The 10,807-nt window shown below is 36.0% G+C and overlaps 1 non-coding gene across 1 annotated transcript; it reads right to left on the bottom strand.

The window, feature by feature from the left end:
• Positions 1-8,275: 8,275 nt before the first annotated feature.
• LOC121226952 (small nucleolar RNA R71) lies at positions 8,276-8,382 on the bottom strand. Its single transcript, XR_005924648.1, has one exon. It is a non-coding gene; the product is annotated as a small nucleolar RNA R71 (small nucleolar RNA).
• Between the last annotated feature and the right edge of the window lie 2,425 nt (positions 8,383-10,807).

The raw sequence follows: 10,807 nt of genomic DNA, 5'->3' as shown, positions 1-10,807 counted from the left end.
TGCCTGATGTCGGGATAGGGTTTGAGGTGTTACCTGACTTAAACTCAATCAATTGCACGAAAATCGTGCCATAAAATTTCAATCAATTTAAAAAAAAATTCACATGCAATCTGTCCCATATATGGGCTTACGAGGCCCAAAACATACATCCGGGGTGGTTCGGGACCCAACCAAGAACTCATGAAAAACTTAGAAAGTCTCTTGCATCAAGGCTTCACACGCCCGTGTAGGAATAGAGCAGACACCCGTGTGCTAGGGACACGCCCGAGTCCCGAACCCGTGTCCAAAAACCTGGACATTCTGCCAAAACCACACGACCAAAGCACACACTCGTGTCCTATGATCATGTCCTTTACACGGCTGAGGCACATGGCCATGTCTCTTGCCCGTGTACTACTACCATGCATACTGACTTGAAAAACTTACGTGCAGGGTACACACGGTTGGACAACACGCCTATGGGGCAGACCTTATGTCAAACACGGTCTAGACACATGCCCGTGTGTCTACCCGTATGGACAATCACAAGGCTATTTTCCAAGCCATTTGTCACCCTCACAACTTGTGCACACATACTTATCCAATAACATACAACATGGCATAAATGAGCTCTTAAACATCTACAAACATGTTATGCTCAAGTTATTTTCTTATGCAATAAATACCATAGAATTTGCTCACATCATTATCACATACTAGTCATAACTATCATTACATCACAAACCTCATGTCCATCACTAAGCATACATAATCATTTCCACAAACCATTCATGAGGCATTATTAACTATTTACCAATCACCTAATCTTGCATCAGTTACTAACTCATCAATGAATCTCATTTCAATCTCTAGGCATACATGCTATAAGCCACATCACAAGAGATAGTATCATACATATATATGAATAAACATTTAGGCCTACAACATCATTAGCCAAAATAGGCCAATTCACATGGCTACAACACTTTATCAATACAAGCCAACACCTTTGGCTAAATCGTAATATCACATACTCAACATTAAAACCCTATACATGCCATAGACTCGAAACACTAGGATTTACTTACACCAATAGCGTGAACTCGACAGTGTGATAATATCTCTGATGGCCTCCAACCTGAGCAAACCTGGCAACCCTAGAGAACATGGGAAAGAAGGGGGTAAGCTTTACACTTAGTAAGTTCATATGAAAACAATTAGCAGCTCATTTACATGTTTTATCAATGTTTACAACATATACTCAAGTTCACGACAAGCTGTCTTCCTGAGCAACAATCACTAAATCATTTATATCTGGAGCTACGAAACTCCAAATTAAGTTTTGTTAATTTTCCATAAAACTAGAATCATGTACCTTTCTATCATAAATTTTAAAGAATTTTTTGTTTAGCCAATTAGTACAGTTTATTCCTCAAATTTACCCCTGATTCCACTAACTGACAGTTCAAACCTTTCTGCATTAAAGTTTAATTATCTCATAGCACATGACTCAAATAATGTTATCATCTATTTCTCTGGAAACTAGACTAATTAAGGATTCTACGAATATGAATCATAACTCATAACCATTTTTTCACAATTTATAATGATTTTCTAAAATCATAACAAGGGATCTCAAAGTCATTTTGATTCTATCCCCTACAACTTCGAATATCTCATTATAAGAAATTCTTTGCTTACACGGTTTCTTTTATAAGAAATTAGACTCAATAAGAATTATTCTCATATTTTATTCAGCTTCTAAATCATTTTCCACTATTTTTAGTGTATTTTCAAAGTTACACTACTGCAATAACTCAAATCTGTCAAGGCTAAGTTACTCATAAGCTTAGTGTACCTACTTGTACAACTTGTAACTACTTGTACAACTTGTAACATAACTCAAGTACATACTTGTACCAACTCGTATCAAAGTATATAATCATACAATCTTTAACATGCCCTCCTTAGGGCTTTCATCACATCATCCATTTCGTTACCCGTTGAATACTCGGGATGCTAAAGGATGTTCGGAATTATCATATGCCGAATAGAATGCCCAAGGCCATGTCCATCACATGGTCTTACATGGATCCACATATCATTGCCATATCCCGGATATGGTCTTATACGAGGTTTCATGTTAGTGCCGATGCCATGTCCCGAACATGGTCTTATACTGGCACACATATCATCAGATTTTCATTGAATCCTCACAAGTCAATTCCAATAGAGGCATACATCCACATTTTGTACAATATCAAGTATTAAGCACATCATAATGAAATTGAGCATTACTGTCATACAAACTTCTAATATTTTAGGCCATGCACTTGATGCCCTAACAATAAAGAATTTTAATTCAAGCATGATATTGCATTATTGTTACCATACGAACTTACCTCGATACCACAAAGGCGAAAAGGACGTAATCATCCCCAAATCGATTTCTTTCCGTTCTAAGTCCAAATCTCGATTTTCAACATCTAAAACATCACATTTAGCTTATTAAAAAAATGTACTAATCAAATTAGTCCATTGACACACTTTGGTAAAATTTACGATATTGCCCCTCTATTTTGCCAAAATGACCAAATTGCCCCTAGGCTCGAAAAATGATTTTTATTCAATTTCTTTACTTCTTAAGCCTAGATAAACCATTTTCATAACTATGGAAACTCACAAAAATCATTATTACACACACTAACACCTTATCTTTCAACTTGGCAAACTAGCCCTTTTTAAGGTGTTTTCATGCAATTTCTTTCACAAAAGTTGTTTATTAGACAACTAGGACTCATAATCTTCCATAAAAACACAGCAAACAACACATTTACTCTCATGGGAAAACCCTAGACTCTTCATCATTTTGCAAACTAGACCCCTCGTATGAAAGCTCATGCTTTAAGGGTTCCAAAAATGTAAAAATTATCAAGAAACAACCAAAGATCACTTACTTGTTAGGGCTTAAAGTGGCTGAAAACTTAAAACTCAAAACCCCCATTATTTGCTTCCATTTTCGTGAGGAAGAAGAAGAAATGAAAGAGAAATGACATTTTATTTCTTTTTCCTTATTTTATTACAAATTAGTCAATTAAAACACCTAAAAGCCATAAATTTTCGCTTTTTGACCAATTGGTCTCCCCTTGGCCGGCCACACACTTAAAAAAGGGTCTAATTGCCCTTTAAATGCCTCCAATTTTATTTATCTAGTCTATTAACACATTTAGGCATTAGCACACAACTTTTACCTTTTATGCGATTTAGTCCTTTTTCGAAATTGGACTAGAAATCGCTAAAATTAACTTACCAAAATTTACATGCACTTATAAAATTATATTATAACACATAAAATAATACTAAAATAATTTTCTCTAGCCTCGGAGTAATGGTTCCAAAACCACTGTTCCGACTAGGCCCAAAATTGGGCTGTTATAATAACAACCTAACCAAATCAGTCATAAATCATACCGTTTCAACCACACAACTAACTTACCAGAAAGACCTTTCAATAGGCCATATATATACAAACATTAACATCATTAACAAGCCATCTTCGCATGGCTACATAAATACAAATCAAAATGAACCATATCAAAGCTAGCCTATACATGCCATATAACCAAAAACTCAAAGCTTTTATTTACCGAAGCGATAACCGGATAGTGTGATGACGTCTCCAACGACTTCCAACCCAAGCAGATCTCCATAAATCTATAAACATAGGAAAACCACATAGAATAAGCTTCGAGAGCTTAGTAAGCCATAAGCAAATAAATCTTCACAAGATCATGTATGTAATTCAACTTGAATAAGCCAAATTTAGTTAACTTCATACACCTAGTCAATCACTTATCTTATATAATTCAACATCACCATATTAAGTAACTTCACTAAGCTTGTTTATCGGTGAACGTATAAACCAAACTTTCAATTTCAAATAACGGCCATTAGATCATTCATATAAATTAAACTTGCACAATTTCGTTACATAATTAACCGAAAATGGTCAATTATTACATTTCATGCATAGAAGATACCAATTTCTTTTTATGCATTTCAAAACCCGAATAATCATAACAAATCACACATCCAAACCATGTTCCATTTTTCATAATGCTCATGCCAAAAACATAGGACACAATTCCATATAACGAGCATATATAACACATTGTTCATTGTTATATATTTCACATTTCTCATATAATTCATTTGATCATAGTTCACTTGCTAGGATCCACATCTCATTTTCACATAGATCATATATCAACTAATCAAAATCATACTAACTTTCATTGCATAATTTCATATACATCACAACATACCTAATTCGGATACACATTCATATACTCATTTAGCTCAAATACTTAGAACCATTTGCTTATATGTACTGAAATGTACCTGAAACGGATACACATCTCATATTTTCATTCTTTTCTCAGAATGCCCTTTGAACCGTTCAGAATCAAAAAGGATACTCAGATAGCACATAAGCTCATACAATTTCAACGTCCCAAATGTGGTCTTACATGTAATCAAATATCGATGCCACTGTCCCAGACGGGGTCTTACACGAAATCATATACGATGCCAATGTCCCAAACATGGTCTTACACGTAAATCACAAATCGCTGCCAACGTCCCAGACGTGGTCTTACACGATAACACATATCGGAATCCTATGTCATGACATATGTATCCTAACCATTCCTATAGTTCGAACAGGCCTTTTCAAACGATGTCACATTATCGAAACTTTCTCAATTTCACCTACTCGAACAATCCATGACCGAAGTAGATTCTCTAAAGCTCGATTCAGTTCAGCATAAACACATATATTTATTACAATTCAATTCAACATATATAACACATATACATTTGAATTTAACAATATTTATTTACTTATGAACTTACCTCGTACTAACACGAACGGACCGGAACGACTATTCGATAATTTTTTACTTTCCCCGATCCAAATCTAATTTTCTCATTTCTTGATCCGAATTAAGCTTCCTAAGTGCCCGAAACCTAAACAACAACCATGGCTTCTTTTCTTTACAACATTCGGCCATGAAAAAGATGAATACTCCATTATCTTTGTGTTTTATTTTATTTATTTCATGTTAATTAAATCATTTACAATTTTAACCTTTGTAATTTAATATGTAATCATTATAAATTATGCCCATTACCGTCCATGCTAAAGTTCAATGGATAAATTACAACATAAGGGCCCCTCATAATAAAAGCCATAGCAATATAGTACTTTAACAATTATCAAGCCACTTTTACAGTTTATATGATTAAGTCCTTTTTCACAAATTGGCACTCAAACGATGAAATTTTTATACGAAAATTTCACACATATCAATTCACATACTTTAAGCACAGAAAATAACATTAAAATATTTTTTTGACTCAGATTTGTGGTCCAGAAACCACTATTTCGTTTAGGGTCTAAACTAGATTGTTACAACTCTTCCCCTTTTAAGGATTTTCGTCCCCAAAATTCTTACCAAAAAGTAGATTAAGAATTAGTTTCCATATATTACATTTCAAATTCACACATAGCCTTGGATTTCAATCTCTTTAATCTCACAACTAAAATTCTGATCTATCTTTCACTATACGTCATAACAGGCTGAAACTGTTTATAACTGTATTGAATTACTTACATCTTTCGCTCAATTTTTCTGATGGCATTAATCCTGTGAATTATTTTCTCACAAAGCACGATCTTGAAACAACAAAGTTCTATAACTGCCACATACGATACCGAATATAATGTCACTTTTATACTCATCTGATAATTTATCAAACAGCAACAATCTTTATTATTTACTTTGAAACTATAAAACACAGTAACGAATTAATATTTCGAGAATTAGATTTGTGTTCTTCGGTTTCTTAGCAATCTCATACTCACAGATTACTATAATTTCCCTCAAAATTATCATATGAGTTTTAGATCTTAATCCAAAACAACAATGACTGGCACCGTAAGCAGACTTACCATCATAGAAACAGATAACTCAGCTATTTTATCAAAAGAAAATATCTATACGTACTGAGAGATATCTTCAAATACAAAATTTCGATACAGAATTCATCCACACTCTATTTCTATAATCAAAAAATTCGGAAATATCACATTTCATACTCGATCATCGATATCCTATCTCGGACTGTTATGCATCTTATTAATCTCATTTTGATAAACCGTAATTCATACATATTTTTATCCCATGCTTAGCACATTTTATGGATGATTTTTCCTGAAAATTGGTAAATTTGATGCTTCTAATGCCTTAACTTCATGTTTTACACTTAAGTGAGCATAGGAGAGTGAAAGGAACGAGAAACGGGCCAAAAACGGAGAAAATAGGCTGACGTACAAAATCAACATGGCCTGGACCTTCTCACACGGGCAGACCACACGGTCGTGTCAATTTCGCAGAATCGAAGCATGACTCACATGGGTGGACCACACATCCGTGCCTATTTAACAGGCTTGACCACGGCCTTAAGCAAACGCACACGGGCGTGTTCCTGCCGAGCCCAAGTTTAGTCCAAATCCAAAAAGGCCAATTTTGAGGGTTCTTAGGCATTCTAAAGCGTATAAATACACCCTAGAGGAGGAGGAATAGGACACATAGAGAGGGAAGCAAATAACTGCTCAAGGAAAGCTGATTGATCCATCTCAAAAGTCGGATTCATCATCAAGACTGAAGAACTCCCCTCAATTTCCCTTCAGGAGTTTTGGGTTTTTCTTTATGTTTTGTATTCATTATTCTTCTGATATGTTTACCTTTTTAGTTATGAACTAAAACCCCTAAATACCTAAGGGGAATGAAACCTAAAACAGATCTTGTTATTATTATCTGAATTGTATGATAAATATTTGACTTGTTCTTAATTATGTGTTCTTAATTCTTGTTTTGATATTCCAGGATATTGATTCACGTTAAGCTCTTATTCAGAGGAGGAATAAACCTTGTCTAAGAGTACATTTGTCATAATTAAGCAGAGTTGGTTGCACGCCTAGAAATAGGGTGACAAGATCTTGTCGGATTAGGGTCAAACCTAATAAAGGGATCCATAGATCGAGTTAATGCAACCCTAGGGAGTTAATTATAAAGAGATTTCAATTATTCAACCTAGGGTTAGATGTTGTTAGTCTCGAAAGAGATAATAATATAACTTAGGGATTTCTACGGATCAAGTCAAATGAATAAATCTTCTGATTCAGAGTCAAATAACAAGTGAAGTCTAGGTGGATTTTCCTTAGGTATTATCTCAATCAATCAAGTTTTCCAAAAGTAATTCCCCAATTCTATTTTCTATGAATTCTTAGTTTAGTTAATTGGCTAGTTAAAACAAACCCCATTATTCTTAGGCTAGACAATAAAAAGACAGTCATTACTGGTACTTTTAGTTTCTTTGGGTTCGATAATCCGGTCTTACTAAAGCTATACTACTGTACGATAGGTACATTTGCCTTAATCGTGATAATAGTTAATTTCAAGAATGATTCATTATAAATATTTAAAACCTGTCACGAATATCACGTATCAAGTTTTTAGCGCTGTTGCCAGGGAACTAAGATATTAGGAACACTTGATTTTTATTACTTTAGCCATTTACTTTTACTGCAATTTAAATTTTATTCTAATTTTTATTAATAATTCTTTCTTTTTCCTTTTTCTAGCAGGTTCTTATAGTTTATGACTAGAAGAAACCTGTCAAGACCATTACTTTTTGATAGTGAGATCGATCACACAGTTCGCAGAAACCAAAGAGAAATAATACGAAGCTTAAGATACACAGTGAACGAGCAAGAGGATGATATTCAAACCACAACCGAGGAGATGGCTAAAAACCAAGAAAATCCGCTACCTCCTGCAATTGCTGTTAATCAAAATCCTACTCCGCGCACTATGTATGATTATGCTAAACCTAATTTAATAGGAACTGAGTCAACTATAGTTAGACCTGCTATTGCTGCAAATAATTTTAAACTGAAACCTAACACAATTCAAATGATACAACAGTTTGTTCAGTTTGATGGTTTGCAGGACGAGGATCCTAACGCGTACTTGGCAAATTTTCTAGAATTTTAGATACCTTCAAAATTAAAGGCGTTTCTGATGACGTCATTCGCCTTCAGTTGTTTCCTTTTTCGTTAAGAAATAAGGCTAAAAAATGGTTGAACTTGTTACCAGGAGGGTCAATCACTACTTGGGAACAAATGACCGAAAAATTTTTATTAAAATATTTTCCACTGGCTAAAACAGTTAAATTACGTAATGATATCTCTTTTTTTGTGCAGATGGATTTAGAAACACTCTATGATGCATGGAAGAGATACAAGTACCTTTTAAGAAGATACCCTCACCATAGGTTACACCTAAGCTCCTCTCTCTTGCGTTTGTTTACTCATTTATCTCAATCTTCTTCAATTATTTTGCTTCTTTCATGATTTCTATGCTCTATTTGACTATTTTACGTGCACATTCATAGTTAGAATAGTAGATAAATGTATATTTTTTTTTAAGTTTTGTTTTGTTTTGGTCAGTGTATTAGGCTACATTCATTCATGGTTATTGTTTCCATGGGTTTCATGCTATTAACCTCACACAAATTCATTCTTTAGATATCTCCATTACTTATTCTTATAGGGTTATTTGGCACATTTACTTTGGCTGTTATAGCATAGGTTAATATGTAAGCCCCACGGAAAGTATTCACATTCCACTTCAATGTCCATTACAGGTACACCATGTCATCTTTACAAGGAAAGAAAGCCACCGTCCCTGCTTCGAAGAAAATGAAGGAAGCATCATCTTCCTCAGATCCTACCACAGAAATTCGTCACCCTTTCCTACAGTTCCCCATTGGGCCCCAAGAAGAACTTTTCCATATTCTACGGGCCCGACCCTTGGAAGTGGGCCGCTGTATAGATTGGGCTGCGCTAGAACAAGCCCAACTCACGGATGCAATTCAAGCCTTCCTCACCATCGATCTTTGGGGGCTTTTCTTTGCGATTGTTGAGCCGACATATCTTGAACTCGCGATGGAACTTTGCTCAACGTTCCATCTTTAGACCGTGATGGTCCGCTTTGATGACCCGGGGACAATCCAATTTCGCCTCGGCGGTCTAGTCCGCCAGTTGAACGTTTCAGAGTTCGGAACCGCACTGGGCCTTTACACTGATGAGTTCATGGAGGAGAATGAACTCCACGCTCTCAATCGCCACATCCATCACTCTCCTTCACGGTGTTGTAACGCCCTCGCCCCTGGCGCTGCCTCCTACAATCCTAGCCGCTCCAAGGCATCGGCTCTCCCTCCATCTCTGAGGTACTTACACGCCATTATGGCTCACACATTAACACGAAGGCAAGAGAGCACTGGCATCGCCAACACTCACGACGCCAACTTTCTATGGTGTATGTCGCACGGGCACGTCATAGACCTTGCTTATTTCATTGCACTCGGCATTCAACATCAGACGAAGCGGCATAGGAAGGGGGTTATCTCCATTGGGCCCTGTGTGACACGGTTGGCTCGGCACTTCGAGCTCCTCAACACAGCAGCCCAATCATCCTCCCTCACTCTCATGGGCCAGATGTCTCCACAGGGCATCTCGAGCATGCTAAGTATGAGGATGATCGAGAAACGGCGTGGCACCTACCCTTCTCAGTACCGTCTCGCCCAATCCACCGAGGAGGAGGCCTCTGAGGACATTACTGATGATGTTCCTCCACGTCACGAGGACTCACCGTCTTAGCCACCACCCCCTTCTCGTCCAGTTCATGCGGTAGCTTCATACGCTGACATCTCTGAGCACCTTACCCTGTTCGAGCAACAGTGTTTTCAGCGCTTCGATAACATTGATGCTGCTCTATAGCAGATTTGTCAACACCTCCACATCTCATCGCCACCCCCACCTCGCGAACCATCTAGCGATGAAGATGTTTAAAAACTTTTATTTATTATTTTATGTTTTTACTTTTATTTTATTTTTAGACTACTTTTTATTTTTCTTTCACCTTATTTTTATTAGGACTTATAAATATTATTTTACAATTTTTAATTTCGGCTAATTCATATTGAGTACTTACTCTTCCTTATATATTTCCTAAAAGAGTTCCTGATTCTATCACAATTATAAAGAGCTCCAGAGCTCACTATTACTCAGGAACTTGAAACTTCACTAGGAAAGGTTCTCCACGACTGCCATGTCCTCCTCAACCACGACCATAGTTACCACCAGATATAAAATTCTTTTGGCACAGGACTTATGGACTAATGAACCTCTACCACCGCCAGAGTATCCTCCTCCTCCCTCACGCTGATTATTCTCTAAAACTCCAGTTCAAGAAAATTCATTTATCACTCAGGAAGTTTCACTTCTCTCCCTATCTTATATTTATATTATTTTCTATATATCTATCTTTGTACATTAAGGGCAATGTACATCTTAAGTGTGGGGGTATTCATTTCACTATCAGAAAAATCCCTGAATGATTGTCTTATTCTCTTGAAAAGCTCTCATATTATTTTAGGATAAATTTTGATTGATTTATGACTTTTATTGATATATCTTGAATTAAAACATAGAAATTTATGCATTGATTGTTTAAACTTTAAGACATTAGGGAATCAAGCATGATAAGTTGATTTTTGAAGAATTAAAAACTTTTAGGTTGTTTCCCTAAGTTTAGGTATTATCTTGAGTTGGAATTCACAAGTTTAAACATCAAAAAGCCATAATTTTTGTGAGATCATGAGCCTTTAGAGCATCTATTATTTCTTTCACGCTCACTTT

Source organism: Gossypium hirsutum, chromosome A03, assembly GCF_007990345.1.
Source record: "Gossypium hirsutum isolate 1008001.06 chromosome A03, Gossypium_hirsutum_v2.1, whole genome shotgun sequence".
Lineage (NCBI taxonomy): Eukaryota > Viridiplantae > Streptophyta > Magnoliopsida > Malvales > Malvaceae > Gossypium > Gossypium hirsutum.
Note: the sequence above shows the minus strand (reverse complement) of the source record. Positions and strands in the feature narration are given on the sequence as shown.